We start from the raw sequence: 25,414 nt of genomic DNA, 5'->3' as shown, positions 1-25,414 counted from the left end.
AGAATGAAACCACATGATTACAACCAGTACAATGTACATAACCCCAAAAGAAATGAAGGAAATATGTGCCATTAGCTAACCATAAATACACATATGGACAAAATACAGTACATTATAATAAAGTGCAAAATATACAATATATGACATATTAAAGACAATGTCATAAAGTGCAATGTGCATAAATAAAAACACAGTGCAAAAAGCAATAATAAATTGATAGTGAAAATATTGATCGTTTGATAACTAAACGATTATATATAATTACTAATCAAAATAACGAACTAAATCTTCACATACATATGAAAAAATTATTAATACCATTGAGCCAAATTGTATTTATTTTAATACCTTAAATAAATTAGACCCTTACATTTATTCAGACCCCAAACCCCTAAATTTATTCAGACCCCAGACCCTGCCCCTAAGTAATTCAGACCCCAGACCAGCCCCCTAAATTAATTCAGACACCACAGCAGACGTTAAAATTAATTCAGAACCCAGACCAGCAGGCCCGTATTTGCCACTAGACACTGGGAGTACAGTGCCTAGGGCGTCCAGCAGGGAGGGGCGGCTGCAGGCTCATTGATTTTTTAATAAAAAAAATTAACTTTGTAACCGGACCGACCAGCGGTCAGGTCACACACAGGAAGGGGGGGTGGCTACACCAGCGCTTCTAAGACACGCCCTCTTTTCATAGATTGGACAGAACTGCTCACATGAGCAGCTGTAGCCAATCCAAGAACAGTTGGAGAGTCTTAGATTTAAGGTTGGCACGGAGCAGACAGGAGCAGAATAAGCAAGAGGAGACGAGAAAGTTCTGCCACAGCCCGCCCCTGCAAGTAGCCTGCCAGGAAGAGAGATGGTGAGCACCTAATGGAGAATCTGTCTGCTGTTTGTGCTTCTATGTGTCTGTGTGTGTCTGTGTCTCTATGTGTGTATATATGTGTCTGTGTTTGTATGTGGATATGTTCCAGTATGTGTGTATATGTGTCTTTGTGTGTGTATTTGTGTGCCTAAGTGCTTATATATGTGTCTGTATGTGTATATGTTTCTGTTATCACTGTGTTACATGTGGTGTTACATAGGACTGCAGGTAACACTACTACATTATCTGCAATCAGAGAGTTATCACTGTGTTATCTGTGGTGTTACATAGGACTGCAGGTAACACTACTACATTATCTGTACTCAGAGAGTTATCACTGTGTTATTTGTGATGTTACATAGGACTGCAGGTAACATCTACTACATTATCTGTAATGTGTGTATGTGCGCATGTGTGGGTATATATGGGTCTGTATGTGTACATGTGTCTCTGTGCGTGTAAACATGTGCCTGTGTGTCTATATATGTGCCTTTATGTATTTGTATATGTTCCGATATATATATACATATATGCCTGTGTGTGTGTGTGTGTGTGTGTGTGTGTGTGTGTGTGTGTGCGTGTGTGTGTGTGTGTATATATATTTGCCTGTATGTTTAAATGTCCCTCTATGTATGTACAGTATATATGTGCTTCATTTTTGGTTTGTGGAGGGCAGCAATAGAGAGTCCTGCACTAGGAGCCATCCAACCTAAGGCCAGCCCTTCTCAGACTCATAGTTTAAGTAGCGCTGCAGCCATTTCTAGATAGCGCTGATGGGCACCAGTTAAGATATTTATTATTTTACCATGTTGTATGTCCCAGTCCCCAGCATACCTCCCAACTGTCCCGGATTCAGTGGGACAGTCACGGATTTCGAGTGGTGTCCCGCAGTCCCAGGCGTCCGGTGGTCTGTCCCGGAGTCCCGGTGTCAACTATATCTGCATCCTCAGGACGCAGATACAATTAAACCCAATGCTGAAACAGTGAACCGTCAGATCCCTGCTTCAGCACTAGTACAGAGGACTCTCTGGGCACAGTGCTACTTTAAGCACTGAGCTCGGGGAAGCCCTTGATGTCACTGTCCATATATGGACAGTTACGTTAGTGGCTCCTCCTGTAGCGGAATCCCCGGCCAGAGCGTTGCCGACGCTATTGTCGAGGATTCCGCTCCTAGAGGGAATCCCTGACGTCACTGTCCATATATGGACAGTCACATCAGTGGCTCCTCCTGGAGCCGAATCCCCTGCCAGAGCGTTGCCGACGCTATGGCCGGGGATTCTGCTCCTAGATGGAATCCCTCACATCACTGTCCATATATGCAGGGCCGGCGTCAGTGCTTTATGCCGCCCACCTGCTTACATTAACTTTAACGTGTGGCGACAAATTCGCCGTGCCGGAGGATCCTCCGGTGGGCCAAACTGCCAAACTGCATTGGTAAGCTTAGCATACTAATGCAGAGCGGAGGCCTCGCCGCTTGCATCCAAAATAACAAAGTGTTGCGGCGCAGATAACGTAATCATGTCACGCTGACGTGATTATATAATCTGTGCGACTGCGCCACATTGCTTTGTTATTGTGGATGTGAGCGGCGCAAAGTACCAGTAAGAAGACAGTGACAGGACCGTTCAACTCAACGTGGGAAGGTGTTAGGTAAGGTTTTTTTTTTCGTTTTTTATTGGCGCAGATGGACCAAACTGTGGGCACAAACTACGGTCACATGCTGAGGGCACAAACCTGTGACCTAAAACTTGTACATGGGCGCAGAAACTGGGGGCCTAACTTTTATATGGGGGCAGGGCAGAAACTGGGGGCCTGACTTTTATATGGGGCAGAAACTGGGGGCCTAACTTTTATATGGGGGCACAATCTGGGGGCCTAACTTTAACACGGGGGCACAAACAACTGGACTAACTTCTATATGGGGGCACAAACTAGCGGACAAACTTCTAAATTGGGGCTCAAACTGTGAGCCTAACCTCAATATATTTTGCACTAGTTTTTTTCAAAGATTACGTCTTTACAATGTTTACGAATAAAATGTTTTCATATTTAGTGTCTAGTTTCTGCCTTTAGGCTATGTTCACACAGAATGTTCGCAGAATGTTATGTTCGCATGGAAACTCGTCAAAAACGGCCTGAAAAGGCGGAAGCGTCTTTTTCCTGCGAGCGGTAAAACCGTCTCACTGGAGAAAGAAGGGACATGCCCTATCTTCGGGTGTTTACGCCTCTGACCTCCCATTGACATCAATGGGAGGCAGAGAAAGCGTATTTCACTGCATTTTATGCCTGCGGCGCTCAATGGCTGCGGGCGAAAAACGCTGCGAAAATCAGCGTGCAGGGAGAGGAAAATCTGCCTCAAACTTCCAAACGGAATTTTGAGGCAGAAATTCCGCCTGCAAAAAACTCAGTGTGAACATAGCCTTAGGGTCAGTTCACACGTTGTGTAAATACTGCAGAAAATCCGCAGCAAATACAGTAGCAGCAAAGTGGATGAGATACAACAAATTTCATTCACACACTAGAAGTAAATACTTAGTGGAAAAAAACGCTCAGAAATTGACCTGCAGTGCAGAATTTTATTCCGCAACATGTCAATTGTATTTGCTGCTTATTTTTTGCGGGTTTTCCCCATTGAATTTAATGAGGAGGTAAAATCCGCAACAAATAGCAATTGTTGTGTTTTTTTGCGGCAGGTTCGCAGTGATTCCACCGCAAAAAACACAACTCAGAAAAATAAATATTATACTTACTGTACCTAGGAATCTGTGTTTTTTCCTCCAGGGATGACGTTTCAGCCCAGGTGACCGCTGCAACCAAACACAGGCTGTAGCAGCTGTCTCCTGGGATGAAACGTCATTCCAGAAGGCCAGCCTGCTAGCAGGCCAACTAAGTGCTGCAGTTTTTGGCAGCGGACATGCAGAGCGAAAAACTGCACCACAGTTTGGTGGGGTTTTTCGCCCGGAATTCCCTGTGTGCACTGGATGAATAAGCTGTGTGCATTTACGCATGTGAACTCAGCCTTATAATGCCGCCGCCACTCGATTTGACCCGCAAAGGGGCCCACTAAGGCTCTGTCGCCCAAGGGCCCACATAAACCTGGAGCCGACCCTGAATATATGGACAGTAACGTCAGTGGCTTCTCCTGGATCGGAATCCCCGGCCACGGCATTGCTGATGCTCTGGCTGGGGATTCCGCCTCTAGAGGGAGATCCAATGGCTGCAGGGGTGGGGTATCGCTATCTGCAGGGGGGTGTCACTATCTTTAAGGGGGTGTGGCACTATCTACATGGGCACTGTGGCACTATCTTCTAGGGAAACTGTGGCGCTTTCTATATGGGCACGGTGTGTGCCACTATCTACATGGGCACTATGGCGCTATGTGGACACTGGCACTTTATATGTGGGCACTGGCACCAGGGTCAGCTAAGGGGGCATTATACTGTATGGGGCAGCTATGGGGCATTATACTGTATGGGGGCAGCTAAGGGGCATTATACTGTATGGTGGAAGCTAGAGGGGCATTATACTGTACGGGGCAGCTATGGGGCAATATACTGTATGGGGAAGCTACAGGGCATTATAACTTATGGAGAAGCTGTGGAGCATTATAGTGTATGGTGGCAGCTAAGGAGGCATTATAGTGCATGGTGGTAGCTATGGGGGCATTATACTGTATGGGGAATCTATAGGGGCATTATGCTGTGGGGGCTATATACTGTATGGGGCAACAATGGGTCATTATACTGTATAAGATCAGCTATGGGGGCATTATGCTGTATGGGGGCAGCTATGGGGAATTATACTGTATGGGCAGCTATGGGGGTGTTATACTGTATGGGTTAATCTGTGTGGGCATTATACTGTATGGGCACAGCTATGGGGGCATTATACTGTATGGGGCAGCTATGGGGGCATTATACTGTATGGGGTAGCTATGAGGTCATTATACTGTGTGGGGGCAGCTATTTGGCATTATACTGTGTGGGCTGTAGCTGGTGTGTATGGGCAGGGATAGAGCGGTCTTAGAGTCGTGGCTTAAAAAGGAAAAAGTCCCTCTTTGCGATACTTGAAAGTTAGGAGGTATGCGTCACTTCAATTGTATTCCGCCTCCTTAGGACGTGAATACAATTGAAAGCGCAGGAGAAGCAAGGGAACCATCAGTGCCCTTCCTCGTCAGTCGGCGCTTTTTTTGTGGTGCAGGCGGCACGATTACATCATCTTGCCATCTGGCATCGTTCCACTGGAGCAGGCCCGATCAGAAAAGACCAGGCCTGCATCAACGAAAAACGTAAATGGTGATCCCGGCCTGACACTAGTAACTCCTAGCGTGGGGATTCCTTTGTATCTGAAGGAGTCAAGTACTGGATTCATAGTGGCACATGCACCCGACATGCGCCCAAATTCTGGTGCACCATGGGTGATCCTGCACCACTTACAAGGCTCAGTAAACTAAGCAGTGACAACTCTAAGCTGTCATTGGTTAGTTTACATCACATGATAGCCTGTTACCTAAGTTCATTGGCCTACTTTTAAAAGTAGGAAGGTAAGAATGATAATTGTTTTGCTGTTTTGTGTTTTTTTTACAGGTTCGGTTGTTGGACTACTTCGGATTCGAGTACTACTTTGATGACAGTGTTTTTATTATTAATAAAATGGTTAACAATGGTAGTGTGTGGGGTTTTATTTCAATAAAATATTTTCTATGTGTTGGTGCTTTTTTTAAAAATTATTACTACAGCCTTAGTAATGGCCATTACTAAAGCAGGGCTTAGTGTTAGCGGATGAAAACGCCAGCAGTAATCCCCCATTAATACCCCAGAACTCACCGCTACCAGGGCTACCGGGAAGAGACAGGTACGATCCAGTACCAGACCATCTGCTGTTATGGTCGGGCATTGGGGTGGCCGCAGGCTGGTATTATTTCAGCTGGAAAAGCTCAAAAATCATAAGCCTTTCCACCCTGGTAATGCTAGCCTGCTGCTGTTATGTTGTATCTGGCTGATAATGAGAAATGGGGGGGACTTCACATCATTTCTTACAAAAAAATCATAATAATTGAAAAAACAACATGGGGTCCCCCCATTTTTCAGAACCAGCCAGATACAACCTAGCTGCAGCAGACTAGCATTACCAGGGTGGGAAGGCCAGGGTTTTTGTGATTTCCCAGTCTAATACTACCAGCCTGTGGTGACCCCAGTGCCTGACCATCACTGCAGATGGTCAGGTTCTGCATCGTATCCGGCTCCTCCCAATATCCCTGGTGGTGGTGGGTACGGGGTAATAATGGGGGTTAGTGCTTGCTTTTTCACATGCTAACACTAAGCCCTGCCTTAGTAATAGACGATGTCAATAAGAGAGTGGCCATTACTAAGGCAGTCGTAATAAAGTTAAAAATGAACACAGACACACAGAAAAAAATATTTTACTGAAATAAAAAACCTACACAACCCTCGTTAACCATTTTATTGAAAATAAAAAACGCCGTAATCAAAGTAGTCCTCGAATCCGAAGTAGTACAAGAACCGAAAAAAAAACACAAACCAACACCAAAAAAAACATTAGTAACACAGAAAAAAGAAAAAGCAATATTATACTTACCTTTCCTGGGTCCAGCGCTGGAGCCACAATGCCAGCGAGCTACATTGTTTCCATCATTCCGGGAGTTATGGGGGCTGTCAGCACTAAAAGTGCCTAGGTAAGCATCAACTCTAAATATGGCCATGCAGACCAGACCCCAAAATGAATTCAGACCCTAGACCCCTAAGTTAATTCAGACCCCAGACCAAAATTAATTCAGACCCCAGATCACACCGCAAAATTAATTCAGACCCCAGATCAGATCCCTAAATTAATCAGATCCCAGGTAAGAACCCTAAGTCAGACCCAACATCATATCCCTAAATCAGACCCCAAAATTATTCAGGCCCGAGATCAGACTAAAAAAACAACAGGTATTTACTTACCTCTCCCTGCTCCTGGCTTCTCGTCTTCAGCACACCGCAGCACACTAAGTTGTAATCCTGCTTAGCACCAGGACCTTGTATTCAGCTCCTCACACAATATCCTGAAGCTGGGCAGCATTCGGACCTTGTGTGCCTGGCGTTAGCGGCACGTGGCCCGGTCACAACTGCCAGTGCTGCAAACCCTATATTACGCCACTGCTCTGTGGTAAATATTCCCTTGAAATCATTTACAGCGGCCCCCTAATATATACTATATATTTATTAGCAGGATCACTTCCTTCTGATAATAGAGCAGGGAAGCGCTGGGAAATGAAATCCTTACTGCTTCCCCATCAGCCAACAGAGTGCATTTTTACAATTACCTGTGCCTGCTGTGCCACAGCCAGAATACAGGCTGCCACACACCGTGATAGCCAACAATATATGAAGGTATTTGCCCTATACATAAGAAATATCCAAATGTATATCACCTATACACATGCCAAAATATATAAAAAACAATAAAAGCTTTATTGACGCCACTTGACAAAGCTGTAGTAAAAGTGGAGGACATTGTTTTCTGCTCAGCGTTATTTCATTGCCAGTCATGTCAATGTGTGCGGAATAACTTTTCATTGATGATAAATGCCATATTCTATAATAATAATAATAATAATAATACATTTTCTGCATTGTAGACTGGTTGGCAAATCTATTGTACTATATGTTAATTATTGGTATCATCATTATTTTTGGCAGCCGAATAGAATTGTATTTATTGACTTGAAATTTCTATAATATTGGCCTACCAAGGTCATGTATTCTGCTGTGGATAGCTGAGCTGTAAATTCTGTTTTTTAGCATGTCTGAGGGATATTAGACTTGTAGTTGGTTTCAATGGTCTATTATCACATTCATACTTGCTCAAAAAGGGAAAGATTCTGAAAATAAATATAAATTATAGAATTGCTGTAAATGCGATTTCTTAAAAACTATGTACACATTTGAAAAAAAAAAAAATGTGTATCAGTGTGATTGGTGCAACTTTGTAATTACTTTTTATTAAATATTATTTTTACTTTTTTAGATTCAGCTGCTTAGTATCCTGGATTCACATCAGCTGTATCTTGAACTGAGACCTGAATCCGTCAAGTCAGCAGGACTGACGGGTTCAGTGACAGCGTGTCCTGCATGTCTCTCCACGCAGGATCCACCTGTTATCGATCACATCTACGTTATGAACATAGATGTGATCGGTAACAGCTTAAGGGTATGTTCACACGCAGTGGTTTCAGACGTAATTCGGGCGTTTTACGCCTCGAATTATGCCTGAAAAAACGCCCCTATTATGCCTCCAAACATCTGCCCATTGCTTTCAATGGGAATTACGATGTTCTGTTCCCACGAGCCTGTATTTTACGCGTCGCTGTCAAAATACGGCGCGTAAAATGATGGCTCGTCAAAAGAAGTGCAGGACACTTCTTGGGACGTTTTTGAAGTCGTTTTTCATAGACTCTATTGAAAACAGCTCCAAAAACGGCTGTAAGAAACTGCGAAAACGTCGCGAAAAACGCAAGTTGCTCAAAAAGCGTTTGAAAATCAGGAGCTGTTTTCCCTTGAAAACAGCTCCGTATTTTCAGAAGTTTTTTGTTAAGCGTGTGAACATACCCTAATCCTGCGTTGACCCGCTGACCTGACGGGTACAATTTTCAACGCACGATACAGCTGCTCTGTATACAGGATACAAAGCAGCTGTATGTCAAAAAGTAAAAATAACTTTTAATAAAGAGTGATTACAAAGTTGCACCAATCAGACTGACAAATATATTGTTTTCAAAAGTGTACGTAGCGTTTAATATACAAGCATTAATTTACAATAGGTGAATCTACATCTCATCATATGTAAAGATGTGAACACTATGTGTACATTTCAGCGCCGATGTGCATGTGTTTGCACGGTGCATGTATTGTGAGTTCGTACATGTTATAAATTGATATGTTTTTTAATATACATGAATTGAATACAAATTAAACCGAATGCTGTCTAATTACTCATTATCAAACATATATTGAGCGGCTAATTCAAGCAAAGAAACTGTCTATATATAGTATTGTTTACCCTGCCACAAATTTAATGGGCACATTTTCCATTCTTATAGTCCTCATAAATCTAACATTTAATTTACAATGTGTCATGGGATGTGCAATATATTCCAATTTCTCTTTTAACAATACGTATTGCAGCAATAATGCAACATATCTGGGTTAATTTAAGCCAGGCTCTTTAAAGAACCCCTAAATATGTTTTAAGATGTCATGTGTAAAGCCATAAAAAATGACAAACACATGACTATAAATATTTTCATGTGTTTTCAACCTAAAATAGCTACACGATTCCATAAAGAAATACATTTTGAGGATGAAACAAAATAAAGAACTCTCATAGAATTTAATAAATATTGGTCTGTCCTGTACCAGGGGGAATGAAATAAAAATGATTAAAACAAATAATAGTGTTATATGATGTTAAGACATTGTAAATGTGTATATGTATAGAAGCTGACATCAATGCAATACAGAAAATGCACATACAGGGGACATACAAAAATGAAAGAGGGGCAAAAAAATCTACATGGGACCTCCATCCTGACCCCCTTTACAACATTACTTGGACTGGATGCAATCATGCTTCTCTTTCTTCTTCTCGACAACTCTTGTATAAAAGACAGGTGGAGTAACCTTTGGATCAATACCCTCTTTGTTGTTTGATAACATTATGGTGCCTAAAGAGATGGGGTGCCCTGCACGGGATCACACTGCCCATGTGGCAGGAGAATGGTGCAAACCTGAGCTATGCACATAGCAACCACTGGTGCTGCTTGCAGTGACGCAGCTACACGGGGTAAAAACAGGTGAATATTATTCTCCACCACCTTGGGACCTAGAAAACCTCCACCACCCACACTCCCTGTTTAGGCCTCTTCTTCTGATCCAGTTGTCAAATCACAACCGGATATCCCAGAACAACTGTCCATGCCATACTGGGGTCACTAGATTCACACAATTTTATTAAAGTTTGCTATGGGGCCTTGCAATTTCCAGTTAGTCCCCTGTCCATCACTTTTTATATGGTTAGTGAATGCACTGCTCACCTCGGAAGTCACCACCCCTAAGGAAAATAGGGGTACCCTGATGGAGATTTGGCAACCCTATCCAGTCAAAAGGAGGCGGAGAGGTGGCCAGGCATACATATAGCTCTCTCCATTAAAGTCTGAGGAAGTTGCTATTTAGCTGTTTTCATAACTCTCCATGCAATGTCACCTCTCCTATATGTGACTGCAATAGGGAGTCATGAAGGGTCTAGGTCCCATAAGTGGGATTGGTGCCCCCCCACTAAACTTTGCTCAGAAGCCCCCACCAATCATAATCCAGTCCTCGATGAAGAGGTTGCATTTACAACCAGGGCCTGGTACTTGAAGTGGTCCAAATGCCCATCAGCGACATAAGAGAGCAGAAGTACTATAAATGGACCGCCAACTGCGCAATAATATAGTAACACTAAACAGACCTGTCTTACCATACAAATGAATATGTCACCTTTTTAATACAAAGAGATACTACACATTCCTGGTAGAGAAAAATAAAACGAGAAGTTGAATTTTATTCCCCTTTTGTTTTAATTAATCGTCCTTCAGAATTATTTTATCTTGTGGGTCCAAGGAATCCTAGTCCGATATTGCTTACAGATACTTAGGTTCTTGCTGACTGTAGATTCAACTTGTAATTCTTTGCTGAATTTCTCCTTTTTACTAAAATGGACTATTGATAGTAACTCCAATGGCAATGTGTTGCCGTTTAGCGTGGCAATTAGTATTTTTAGGCATTTGAAAACTATGAGCCGTAATAAAGCTGTGAAAGGTTGTAATGTTTTTGTAAATTCATTATTAGTGAGGGGGAACAAACAGATTATTATCATATTTCATACTTTAGGTACTATTACATGTTTCTTCTAGTTACACTTATAATGTCTTTCCTCTGCACAACTTTAATTTTACTTACTAACCATTAAATGGCATTTAAGTTAATCGCTGAAACCAGATGCATTATTAGTTGACAATTAACCATGTGATAAAAGGAAATGTAGGTGGAAGGGGATGGGAAACACGAGATTTAATATATTTTTTAAGATTAACTCAGGGGTTAAAATTAGAGTCAATCTATTGAGCTAAAAGTTGGCATTTGGCCTATTAAAATACCTTGGTAATGAATCCAAGATGTGAGATATACATCAAGTATGCTGTAATTGAATGAGAATAGACCGCTCTGTTTAGCTTCTCTTTTGTCTGATATAAAGTCTATCAAAAATGTTTATTGCTTTTAGGGAGTACATACAAAGTAACAGTAAAGTACAATGGTTAATAAGACAAGAGGTGTTACTGGAAAAAAAATCTCATTAAAACTATAAGAAGACAATCAGTGGGGAACAGGAATTTTAATTATACATTGATAATACTTAGTATAAAAATAAATTCTCATTTACCAAGTCCCTAGTTTGTAGACATTCATGCGGCTTAATCTATTGCATTGAAAGGGTCAAGAAAACTGTGTTTTACAAAATTTATGTATATTTTTATTCTCGATATGTTATGGTCTGAACCTAAGTTAAAATATAGTAAATTCATTTTAGTCCCTGATGGTGTACGAATCCCAATGGCGAAGCAAATGGCCAAAATAGTGTCAAAGTCACTTTTTATGTTCTCCAACATTTCCGTAAAGGTGTGACACCAATGGATCTTTTTAGCCTGTCCCACACTATTGGACTCCATGGATGTCTATAAGTCACTTTACCATATACTGCTCTTCATGTATGTATAACTTGATCTATTTTATATGATTCTGGTCTCATAATGGATTATTTGTGTTTGTATACCCCATTCAACTTTTTCTTTGTTCTTTTAATTTTAGTAAAAAAGCAATTGACATAAAACAAAATACTAAAACATTCTTTATATTGTGATATTATCTAATAATTGTTGTATTATTTTTCACAGAACACTTTTTATATTTAGAAATTTGGATTCATAATACAAACGCTGTCAGATGATTAAATTTCACAAAGACAAGAATACAAGAAAATGTCTTTAAAAAAAAATCTTCAGAATTGATATTGGACAGACTTGAAATAAGCCAAGCAGTTGTTCCCAAATCTATCAGTGTGGTCAGCATGAAATTCAACAACTGATGGTATTAATTTTCCAAATAGACTTTCAAGTATTCTGGAAAAGGTACAATGCTGATGTCATTATTGCATTTAAAATAATCAATTTTAATAAATTAAATTTTTTATTGTTTATGACATCCAACAGTCTCAAAAAATAGTTGTTCCAGTTCTTTTTTTAAGAATAAGAAACCCTTCCTTTTTACTAAAGATACTGTTTCATAGACATTTTATAGCAGCCTGAAAACAACCATAAATCCACAGATAAGGCGTCATGTGCATGTCAGAGCCATGTGTTCAGAGCTTTTACATGGCTGCTTCTAGGGGAGAATTCCTTCATAATACCACATTCAATAGAACAGTGGACAAAAGAAAATCCTCTGTATCTTTCCATATGAAATCTGAGGCAATCGGAGGTACAGTGTGGACATATAGACTTCTATGGGTGGTGCCTCTATTATGTGAATGAGGTTGTATTCTACTGCTATGACTGACTGTAAGCTTTTATACCAATAAACACTCCATAGTGTAGCAAGATAACTATTGTTTTCCAATCAATGACAATCTATGGAAAAACAAGTATTTTGTTTGAGAAGTTTTTATCTGCAAATGGTTATTATGGGTAACTTATACTAGAGTGAAAAGGTTAATTTTGTAAAAAAAAAAAAAAATGTAATTGTGAAATTATTTGAAAAAAATCTAATATTAGAATTCAATGCATTTCATGAATGCTCCATTTTATGACAAAAAAACAATGAAAAGACACAAAAAGGAAATATAATGATTATAATAACATACATACAATGCCAATGCCGTAAAGTAGGACCTTGGTGTTGTGATATCATATAAGATTTACTAAGATAGTTAATAAAGACTGGTTCCATATAGTAACATATTAAACATTTTTAATTTTAATAGTAAAACTATATAGAAATTAATATTAGGTTTTTCCATTCAAAAAGTTCAAACTCAAGAGGTTCCTTTAAATATTATGATGCTCTTTATCATGATCCTCTCTATCATGATGCTCTCTATCATGATACTCTCTATCATGATGCTCTCTATCATGATGCTCTCTATCATGACCATTCCCTTTAAGGGAGAAATATTTTACTTTCAGAAGACCTCATGATTCTTTACAATTGTTATTACCAGGGATGAAACTATAGGAGCAATAGACTTTAATTTAGAAGTTGTTCTAAATATTTTATTGAGTTTGTATTTATATTAAGTGTTTTCATGTTCGGACATAAAGTTGGACGGTATCCAGACCTGTTGGATCACAAGGTTCATTGTTCTTTATCTCAGTAATTATCCTTTATTTTTTTTGTACCCTGTCCTAGCCTTAATGTTTGTTGTGCAGATGTCCTCCAACTTAACAACATGCAGTTGACCAAAACGTTTTCACATCCCAGTTAATGTTAAAATGTAATTTTCCCACGATCAGATGAGATAACCATTCCCTAATGCAAGATTTGTGAAATGTTATCCATAGCGGTTTAGGTCTTGACGAGTTTGTACATTATTATTATACAGGCTTATTGCAGTTCTTAAATGCTAATGGTTTTGGCTTTGACCGATATCACACTACGCTAAAATATTGCAGTATATTGTGTATAATACCAGTTTTCTACCCGCAAATTAATAGACCTATAATGAGACCATTTTAAAAGGGGCAACTTGCCTGGTTAAACGAAATATATTTTAACATGATATATAAAAAATCTAGTTAAATATACACCCATATTCATATGATAAAACACAGCCGCATAGGGTTAGCATAGGGGCTATAGGTTCAAATGACCAGTAGAAGAAACTGTGCCCTGAAACTTTAAAACGCATTAAAACTGCACACCTGTAATAAAAAGCATAGATAGAGTCTAGAGGGGTCCACAGCGAAAATCAAAATAACAACCCCCCCCCCCCCTTCCGACAACTGGTTCATGTCACCAGACACCAGTATCCTGGATACAGAGGGCCAGGTGCCTGTATGCCCCCTAGCCCCTTGCTATTTCTTGTAGGGGAGAAGTGCAACATGATCCTCTGGCTGCTTCTTCCCCATTGCAAGTATTTGACTGAGACATCTTGGGGGTACCTCTAGCTATACAAACTTATACAAAATATAGAAATTTCCCCTTTAGTTGCATTGTACACTCTGGTTATCTTTGCAAAACACATCATATTATTAATAAAAACCAAAACATTATTTGTAAAATAATTCTCAAAACACATAACAGACCTCAATAGCCAGTGCCCCTCTCTGCTGTCAGCGTCAGGAGGGTTTGTGTGCTGCTGACCATCATGAGCCCCACTATCCGGTCACAGGAGGATCCTCTGATGGGCCAGTCCTACGCTACCCTGCTCATTATTTACTAATATTGCATATAGCTTCATAGGCTGCATGGGAAGCCTTGCTTTATTTCATTAGCTAAATGTTACTTCATCTTACGTCCCCCTAGTTTTTAGAAGTATGCATTCATATTATACACAACATTTACAAGGAGTTTGTATGCAGAATGTTGTGATGCTATACACCAAACACACATGTGCACACACACACACACACACACACACACACATATATACACAGTATACAGTAAGGGTATGCTCACACGGCTTATTTTCATGCGTTTTTGGAGCCATAAACGCCCACGAAAAATAACTGAAAAGACGGAAGCTGAACACATCCATACATCCGCCCATTAATTTGAGTGGGAAAAACGGCGTTTCGTTCCGACAGGGCATTTTTCTATGCAACCGTTTGTAAAAACGACGCTTAAAAAAACGCCCCTTAAAAAGAAGTGCATGTCACTTCTTGAGCCATTTTTGGAGGCGTTTTTTATTGTCTTAATAGAAAAACAAACAGCTCCAAAAACGTCCGTAAAAAACGCATCAAAATGCTTTAAAAACGGCTGAAAATCAGAAGCTGTTTACCCTTGAAAACAGCTCCGTATTTTATGGCCATTTTTAGTTTGCCGAATGAACATAGCCTAAAACTTTCCCAAAAGACCAATGCTTTGGGAAAACTATCTCCTTATCCAGACCAGATTGCCTGTGACGGATGTTCAATTATGCATACTGGACATTTTCTTTAAGAAGACCACCCCCTAGAAGACCACTTTTCAATGCAATTTTAGGATGTCGTCTCAAAGAAGTTTTACTGTATACAGTGCATTCAGAAAGTCTTCAGCCACTTTCACTTTTTTCACATTTTGTTATGTTGAGGCCTTGTGCTAAAATGAAAAAAAAAAGTTTTCCCCCATCATTCTGCACTCAATACCCCATAATGACAAAGTGAAAACAGAATTTTAAACATTTTTGAAAATTTATGAAAAATGAAAAACTCACATTTCGCATGGACATAAGTATTCAGACACTTTGCTATCACACTTGAAATTTACCTCCTGGGGGCCTCCCATTTCTCTAGATCATATTTGAAATGTTTCTATACCTTGATTGGAGCCCATCTGTGGTAAACACATTTGTTTGGACTTGATTTGGAAAGACACACCCCTGTCCATATAAGGTCTCACAGCTGACAATGGATATCAGAGCAAAAACCAAGCCATGATTAGGAAATAACTGCCTGTAGAGCTCAAAGGCAGGATAGTGTGGAGGCACAGATATGGAGAAAGGTACACAAAAATGTTTTAAACTGAAGAAATTTGGAACAACCAGGACTCATCCTAGAGCTGTCCGCCACACCAAACTAAGTAATCGCGGGAGAATCGCCTTGGTAAAAAATGTAACCATGAACCCAATGGTCACTCTGGCTGAGCTCCAAGGATCATGTGTGCAGATGGGAGAAACTTCCACAATGTCAACGATCACTGCAGCACTCCACCAATCTGGGTTTTATGGCAGAGTGGCAAAAAGAAGCCTCTCCTCAGTAAAAGACACATGAAAGCCTGCCTGGAGTTTGAAAAAATGGTCCACTGTGTTATATCAAGTCCAGAGTCAACGTAACCGTCTACCAGGAAATTTTCGAGCACTTCAGGCTTCCCTCTGCTGACAAGCTTTATGGAGATGCTGATTTCATTTTCCAGCAGGACTTGGCACCTGCCCACACTGCCAAAAGTACCAATACCTGGTTTAATAACCACAGTATCACTGCACTTGATTGGCCAGCAAACTCGCCTGACCTGAACCCCATAAAGAATCTATGGGGTATTGTCAAGAGGAAGACAAGAGACACCAGACCCAACAATGCAGACGAGCTGAAGGCCGCTATCAAAGCAACCTGGGCTTCCATAACACCTCAGCAGTGCCACAGGCTGATCGCCTCCATGCCGCGCCGCAGTGATGCAGTAATTCATGCAAAAGGAGCCCCGACCAAGTATTGAGTGCATATACTGTACATTTCAGTAGGCCAACATTTCGGTATTAAAAATCATTTTTGAAATTGCGCTTATATAATATTCTAATTTTCTGATACGCTAAATTTTGGGTTTTCATTAACGGTCAGCCATAATCATCAACATTAAAAGAAAAAAATGCTGGAAATAGATCACCCTGTGTGTAATGAATCTATATAATATATTAGTTTCACTTTTTGAATTGAATTACTAAAATAAATTTACTTTTTGATGATATTCTAATTAATCGAGAAGGACTAGTGTACAGTATTACCAGAAAGTACTTTAAATCATGTAAATTGTTATTCTCCCATTCTTTTTTTTTTTTCTGCTTTGCTTTGTTTGAATGAACAAGACCTCTACATTTAGAACAAGAGCCATATCTATGATTAAATACAATAATATCCCAGTATGAAAAGTTCATAGCTATTCATGGTTGCCATAATATATCATGAGCTCAGTTATTGGTGTTAACTTTTTCCTGAAGTCAAACTAAAACATTTGTTGGGTGGAATAGTTAGAATATTCCATTATTTGATTGAAATGTAGATTGTCTTTTCAGTTTCCACTCCTAAATCTCCCACTTTTTGCCAGGCAATAAAAAAAAAAAGACTAGAGCGTTATGCACAAGAGCCAATGTCTACTGTGTAGGACTATAATATTTCAAACACATTTCATACAATTGGGTTGTGCATAAAAAGGAATGTCTTAAAACCTCAGAGTCATAATGTTCAGACACTATTTGCTCCATTATCCTAATTTATGAAGCTTGGGGAGAATCCAGTGTCAGCAATTTTACAATTATTATGCAATTATAGTTTTCAGTTTACCCAAAACTTTGTCGCCAGTGTACAATTTAATGTAACATATAACACATCTTTACTGAAACATTTCACCATTTTTTTCTTTAAAAATATACTGCAGCTGGTAACACATTATATGACTATACACGTGGAGCCATTTACCTTTTAAAGTTATGGTATTCATTTTATAAGGTGACAGCCCAATAGCAGCTTAACCCAAAAAGTTCATAAAAGAAAGACAGAGTGGGCATATGTTGTCATCATGGAGGTTAAAGTAATTATTATTTCTGGTGACTTCAAGATACACAATGTTATGTCAAATTATTTTTATTATTTTAAGCAGCCATTTTGGTTTGATAAAACTCATTCATATACTGTAATCAGAATATATTTCTAAAGCTTTGTACTGTTCCAAGTTGTATGGATCCAACATTTTTAGTAAACAAGGGAGTAGGGAACTGGGCCAAAGGGGCACGGAAATGGATTTGATGGGGAAAAAAAAACCTGAACTTGGCAAGAGTAAGAGTCATATGGATTAAGTAAACTGTTGTAAAGGATACACTAAATGCCGTAGAAGCCAGAGTCCTGGGTTAATTGTTGCATCAGGAAAAGTTTGTACAGACACAAGGGTAGTGGGCCCCAGGACTTACAAGCAGGGAAGCAATTGTTTATCTTTATTCCACCATTAGTCCTATTCAAATAGCCCATGTTGCCCCCAAAACACTGTGTGTGTGTGTGTGTGTGTGTGTGTGTGTGTGTGTGTGTGTGTGTGTGTGTGTGTGTGTGTGTGTGTGTGTGTGTGTGTGTCTGTGTGTGTGTGTGTGTGTGTGTGTGTGTCTGTCTGTCTGTGTGGGAGTCACATGACTGATGCCATTTTGTGTCATATTCAGTTAGCCTGTGGATGCATTACACAGGACTAATAAGTGGACTATACCATTCCGCTGTGACAGGGACCTCATGCACTATAAGAATTGTATGTGAGCAGAATTTCTTATACATGTATATTAGAAAACTGAATCATTCCCCATTCTACAAATAAGTAAAAATAAAAACTGTACAGCCCCTTTAAATCTCACCTAAAATAAATTATATGCCACTAACAAGTCGTCAGCATCATCAAAGTATTGTTGGGGCTGTCATACTCTCTGTAAAACATTAGTCAGACAACATTTGGTATTAAAGGGTTATACCCTGTATTCAGGGGTGGACAAAGCCATTCAGGCATTAGGGCAGAACCTGAGGGCCCAGGACCTACAAAGGCCCACAGCCCCTAAGTCAATTACGACAAAAAGAAAATGCAAATGATAAGTGCTCCTCAAAGACAATTTACTTAAACCAAGGGTCCTCTTACAAGGCCCGTCATGGGCCATGTAAACGAGCACCGAATAACAAGACAGCTCGTTGCTCAGCACTCAATTTCTCCTTTCATAAGGAGCTATTTTTGGGGACGAGCGATCGTTACTATGTCACTTGTACTCATACATTTCTATCATGTCAGCAGCACATCTTCTTGTTTAAATAATAATAATAATAATAATAATAATAATAATAATGATGATGTTATCAGCCGATGAACGAATGTTTGCTCATTCAGCTGATCGTGGCCCGGTTTACACAGGGCAATGATCGGGAACGAGCGTTCACATGAACGTTCGTTTGCCCAATAATTGGACCATTGAAAAGGGCCTCAAGTGTAAAACCGATAAAGTGGTTGGTAAAGCGCCAAGGAAGTTCTCTCTCAGTCTGCCAATTCCTGTATTATAGTCCAGAGTTGGACTGTGGGTTTACGATGCTTTGATGGTCAGTTCACATACAATGTAAAACAGTTGCATAATCTTATGTATAATTCAGACGGGTTTCTTCTTTAACAGAGGTTTCGTCAATGTCAGAGTTTTATGTGTCTGTAAAATTTCCCATGCTTCATACTTCCAGATTGAGACTATTTATTTCTTCCAATGATCTCTGCAGGGAAAAGGAGGAGCACATTTAAGGCTGTGAAGTTCCTTCCTAGGTTTGACCCGTGGTCAGTGGTGGGTTATTCTAAGAGCACGTCTGACTCACAGCTTCTAGGAATCCCCCTAAACGTAACAGATTTGTTTAACTTGTACAATAAGTCATTTATATTAAAATTGAAGTGCATCTTTGGTGGTTCACTATTCATCTGCATCTATTTACCTTTCCTCGCCCTGGAAAATCACTGTACTTGCAGAACACAATAGTAATTTTCTGTATGCGAGATGTTCTTTTCAGACTGGGCCAACGCTTGTCAGGCATAGGAGATGCTGCCTGAGTCATGTAGACCACCTGCAATTATAGTGATTTCTATGTGGGAACATAATGGGGCAGATGTACTGTGTCCGCAACTCGAATATGTCGTAAATTGCACCAAAACCTGGTGCATCTTGGCACAGATTGGCTCACTTCTTGTTAAACCAGATGTTTGAGCCTCACTAGACACTTTTTAAAAGTGTTCTGAAAAGGTTGCATGGCTTAATTGAAAAGGGGAGCGTAGCTTAAGATGCGCCATTATGCGCCAAAAAAACTGGCACAAAATTCTGTTGCAAACTAATTCAAATCAAAGGTGGTATAAGACAGAAAAAAGTGTCTGTCAGATGCACCACCATGATGAATTTGGTGCATCTTCTGACTGCATGGTCTGAGTTTACACTGTCTTAGGTCTTATACAGTCAAACGTGGAAAAACTTGGACGTGAAAAACTGACGTTTTTCACATCTGCGTTGCCCCCTTGTGGCTCCCGTTTTCACGGATCCCCATAGACTTGAGTCTATGGAGGGATCCGTGAAAACGGAAGAAAATAGTACATGTTCTATTTTTCAACTGACCCTTCACACGGTCCGTTGACACAACGGCCACGTGAACGGCCTCATTGAAATACATGCGTCCGCGTCTACGTTCATCTGAATAAGGCCTAATTCTATGACCCCATTATTTCATCAGCCCCAATATGGTGTAATTTATGTATAGTGGCTCTCTAGTACTATTACATTTAAAGCAGTTGTCCAGGGGTTCTACTTTCTGACCTGTCACTTTGACTTGTTAGAAAGTACATGTTAGGGGAACTAAGACGTTATTCCCCCATCAATGCCCTGAATGAAAGGACACTGGCAAAACCATTTGGCTTTGCCCAACCCCTGACTAGTACATTTTGTAGGCTTCTATAACTCAAGTTGTAGAGCAATTTACAATATAACATTTAACTAAAGAATTGCATTTAAAGTGATTGTATTGTTTGGAAATCCCCTCAAACATAACAAGCCCCCCAAAGATTAACTGATTGCGGAGAGGGTTCCTCTGCCAGTAAACTGCTGGGAAAATGTATCATTACATGGCACCCACTGAAATCAATGGATTACCCATGTAATGCCCAGATAAGCTCTCGTTAATCGAGGGGTGTCTCGAGCACCTCTATTACATCCATATGTCCTAATAGGGCATATGGATAGAAGTTGTCTAAAGCAGACAACACCTTCAAGTATCTATAATCTGCAGCTTCACTGTCATGAACAGGTTAAAATAGTGTTCATATTTATTTCTCTATTGGAGTGCATGTGGTTTTCTCTTGTTCATGTTTAATAATCAGAATGCCTATGTAGGGGGTCTGTGTCATTGTTTGAATCATTGGGTAAGTCTCTGTGTGTGTCTGCATGCCTGTATCAAGTCTTCATCTGAGAACGGGTGGCCATCCATACTTCATTCGCTTCACTTGAACTTGGCAAGTGTAAGAGTCATATGGATTGAGTAAACTGTTGTAAAGGATACACTAAATGCAGTATAATCCACAGAGTCCTGGGGAAATTGTTGTAACAGGAAAAGTTTGTACAGTAAAGCGTTTTTGAGAATACTATAGATTATAGCAATTTCTGCCTAAACTCTTCTAGTAAAATAAAAAGAATCCTTTCATGTCTTTACTTTACTCTGCTGCAATGACAAAAAATATTAAAGTCTATGTCCATCTCTGATACTATTTTTTATCGTTCCAATCTATCTAAATTGAAAAATGAAGTACCAATGCAAATAGTCTTGATTTTTTTTAAGAAAAACTTTTTATTTTGTGTTTACAGCTCCTATATAGACCATTATGCCTTCATGGTTACAGACTGCAAACAAACCCTGCGTAGTCTAAATCTGCAATCATTCTCCTTTTTATCTGACCTCTACTTCTTAGGCCAAATTCAGACGCCCGTGGTATACGTCCGTGTGGCAGCTATTAAAACAACGGCCGTCACACGGACACGTATTTCAATGGGGCCGTTCACACGGCCGTTGTTTTAACGGACCGTTTGAAGGGTCCGTTGAAAAATAGAACATGTCCTATTTTGTTCCGTTTTCACTGTTCCCTCGGTAGACTCAAGAATATGGGGATCCGTGAAAACGGGACCCTCACTGATGCAAACTCGGGTGACAATTTTTGCACTCGTTCGTGTGAATCTGGCCTAACTAACTCACATTTGGTAGGTCAGCAGAAAGTAGGGGACATATAGAAGTATAGCTGCAGGATCAGACTATACAAGGTTTGTTTGTAGTCTGTCACCATGGAGACACATAGGTCTGCATTGGAACCATAGATCAAGATTATTAAGTTGCTTTATTTTTTATTTTAGGGACATTGGGCAGTAGAAATTAACAATGACTTTAACAATTTTATGTTGATTTAATAAATAATTTTGAAAATGTTTTATCATGCATGTGTGAAGAAGTTAGATTTCATCATCTGTGGTGCTACAATATTTTTGGTACTCTTTACATTGATATCCAATATTCAGAAATATAATTCTAATTTGATATAATGCTTTTTGTTCATCAGTGTCTCATTAGGACAACCCCTTCTTCAAAAGCAACCCCTGCAGTGATCAGCTGACCAACATGGGTCTGACAGCTGAAATCCCAGATATCATTGGGGGAAACTGCGGGTGGCCACACATTTTGCAGAAAAAATATAGTAATTAATGGAACCCATTTAAATGAATGGCTGATCAGGTAATAGATGATCCGAATGATCTCTCTAGGTAATAGAGTGTGGTCCAAAGAGAGGAAATCTGCCTCTATGACATATATATGCTCTATAGGGTATATGGACGGGGGTCATTTAGATGAGATATTAAGGAGTTTTACTGGCCATTTTTTGACATATCACAAAATGTAAAAGTTACTGTTCCCTTTTAATGGAAACATTGCCATTGTCATGTCCACCCCTTAATTATTTTTTTTATTTCTTTTCAAAAAATGACAACCTACAGGTTCAGCTCATGGTTGTTTTAAGTCATTTTTAAGTTCAACATTCTGTGCTGCTTAATTTCTTAATATATCTTTAGAAAGGTTGAACTTTTATTTTACTAATACAGAGCTGCAATCCCTGCATAGACATACAGTAAAACGTCTCCTCTAAGGGGGAGGGTAGACAGTGACCGCAGACTGTTTATACATTGAACTCAATAATAAGATCGTATGCAATAGGCTCTTACGTTCCCTCTAGTGGTGGCTGCAGGCAGTCATCGTTTTATCATTAACTTTAGGTCTACGCAGGAAATTTGAAGCTCTGAGTTCCAACCCCTATAAAGATATATTAAGAAATTAATCAGCACATAGTTGTGAACCTATTTAGATAAAACAAAACATATTGGCATTCAGGGGTGAACATACCCTCCAAAGGCTAAGTAAACCTTTGAAAGTGTTTTTTTTTTGTTTTTTTTCAAATGTGTGTTTGGTGCAACTTCAAATTAGTTTTTATTAAAAATTATTTTTACTTTTTGAGATACAGCTGCTCTGTATCCTGTATACAGAGCAGCTGTATCTAGCCCTGTATCCTGTACCCGTCAGGTCGGTGGCACATAACCTAGATTTGATCAATTACAGGTGGATCCTGCGTGTCAGAGACATGCACGATACGCTGACACTGAAACCGTCAGTTCCGCGGACCTGACGGATTCCGGTCTTAGTGAACAATATAGCTGCTCTGTATACAGAATACAAAGCAGCTGTATCTCAAAAAGTAAGACTAGTTTTTAATAAAAAACTAATTTTAAAGTTGCACCAAACACACAAACTGACATTTTTATTTTTAAAAAAAATCACTTTCGAATGTGTACTTAGCCTTCAGGATTTGGGCTACACAATCCATGATGGTGTTTCTGGAGCATGTCCTATGTTCTGTTTGGTTCTTCTCTCTTCAATGCTATAAAATCATTTTCACAGCATTTGCTTAAAAACTGGGTGGTTTTCTGGTCACGCTGCCATTTTGTTTTAAAGTATGGACAATATCGCTATGAAAACACTTGCTGCCTTCATCCTCATTCTCAGCTCCATGAGCTACATAATAAATATGTGATGTTGGTTCAATTCTGTTTAGCTTATTTTTTTTAGTAAGCGAACAAACTCCGGAGAACGACATACAAAATATGCCTTATGATTCAAACAGTTTAAGAACATTCTGCATCGTGACTTGGCAAAAAGTCAATGTCTACTGAAGTCAGCCTGCTACTAAAATATTGATTCTGACGCCTTATTATTCTGACTGCCTTGGTCTGACATGATACAGAATTGCAAGAGCTATGATCATTCTTAGCAATGCTTTTAGTTCATATGTAATCATATGTTTCTTTTACAGCAGGAAAATTGATATTAGATATACATTGTTGTTACATTATATCCATTTCTAAACAAGGTGAAGATAGTAATTACTATTGATGACATTTCCATGTAATCTCACATATAGATTAGACAGATTAGACAAATGTTACACACAGTAACATTAATACGAAGCATTTTTACATTACGCTTTAGGCCAGTGGTCTGCAACATGCCACTTTTCAACACACACAAGTTCCCACTAGCTGGAAAGTGACTTCCGATCACTGTTTTAAGCATTAGCAATTTATACACTGTTCTAAAAATCTGAAGAAGAATTCATGACTGTTAATGACAATGTAAATCCATGACAGTCTTTCTGTTTTAATGGTGACACCTAAAAAAAAGCAAGATTAGCACAACCATGGCGCAATATCAGTTTTTCCCTATAGAAACAAATGTTGCAAGAAACTTTGCGACCATCACAAACAATTCAACATGGAAGTTGTGGTTTTAGTATTTAATAGCGACACATAAGCAACAATGTTTTGTCACAGATTTCTACCCTAACTAGGACTCCTAAAATGCAATGAAATGGTGGTAATGATTGTGATGCTTTATAATCTCCGAGGATCAGCACCCAAGACGACTGCATGCTACAGTTACAATGAAGCTTCACCTCTAGTAAACATCAGCTATATGGTTAGAAAAGGTAACTTTATTTTTTATTATAATTAACTTTTTTTACATTTTGACTTGTTATTTTTAATGATTTTTACTCAGTGCATATTGAAAAAATATCTGTTCCTACATGAAAAGGAGTATTGACATCTTAAGACATTCATACAACACAGTAGTGCTATTTATTTATTTTCATTGCTTATATAGCGCCAACATATTCCACAGTAATTGTACAGAAATTGATATTACTTATATCATCCCCTATCCTAAATGGGGCTCACAAGCTTCTTGTCTCAGACACACACAGTAGGGGCGATTTTTTTTGTATTTTTTTTATTTTTTTAAATGCCCTTATAAGGACCACAGTAGGGCCGATTTAATAGGAAGGCAATTTATCTATCAGTATGTCTTTGGAGTGTGGGAGGAAACTGAACTGCCCAGCGGAAACCCACACAAATATGGAGTAAACATACGAACTTCACCATCTCTCCTTGCTGCACAGGTTTCTTGCAGGATGGGCTGTGGGCGGAGCTTCCTCCTCTGCTCTGCCTCTGCTTCCTCAGTGTGTGTAACGAGGAGCAGAGAATATAGAGTTCAAACTGCCTGCACAGTGGTGCCCCCTACATGCTGGGAGGCTGCAGCGCCCTGTGCACTCGCACATCTCGCACACCCCTAAGGCCGGCCCTGTATACATCCACCTGTGGTGTATATCTTGCAGCTCTAAGTAGAAAATGTTGTGCCGAGCTCTTCTCTGAGTTGTGATATAAACCTCTGTTTCCTATTAAAAAAAAAGACAAAAAATCTAACCATTTAAATTAACACATAATTAGTAGAAAATTGTAAACAGTGTATATATTGTTTCTTTCCTCATTACTAATGATGTAATGAGTTAATCTTCCTTATGTAAACACATTTTCACTTGTACATTGAAATGGCCTTGTGCCATGGACAAGCTGAAAGATTTG

The sequence above is a fragment of the Rhinoderma darwinii genome, chromosome 4 (genome assembly GCF_050947455.1).
Source record: "Rhinoderma darwinii isolate aRhiDar2 chromosome 4, aRhiDar2.hap1, whole genome shotgun sequence".
Lineage (NCBI taxonomy): Eukaryota > Metazoa > Chordata > Amphibia > Anura > Rhinodermatidae > Rhinoderma > Rhinoderma darwinii.
Note: the sequence above shows the minus strand (reverse complement) of the source record.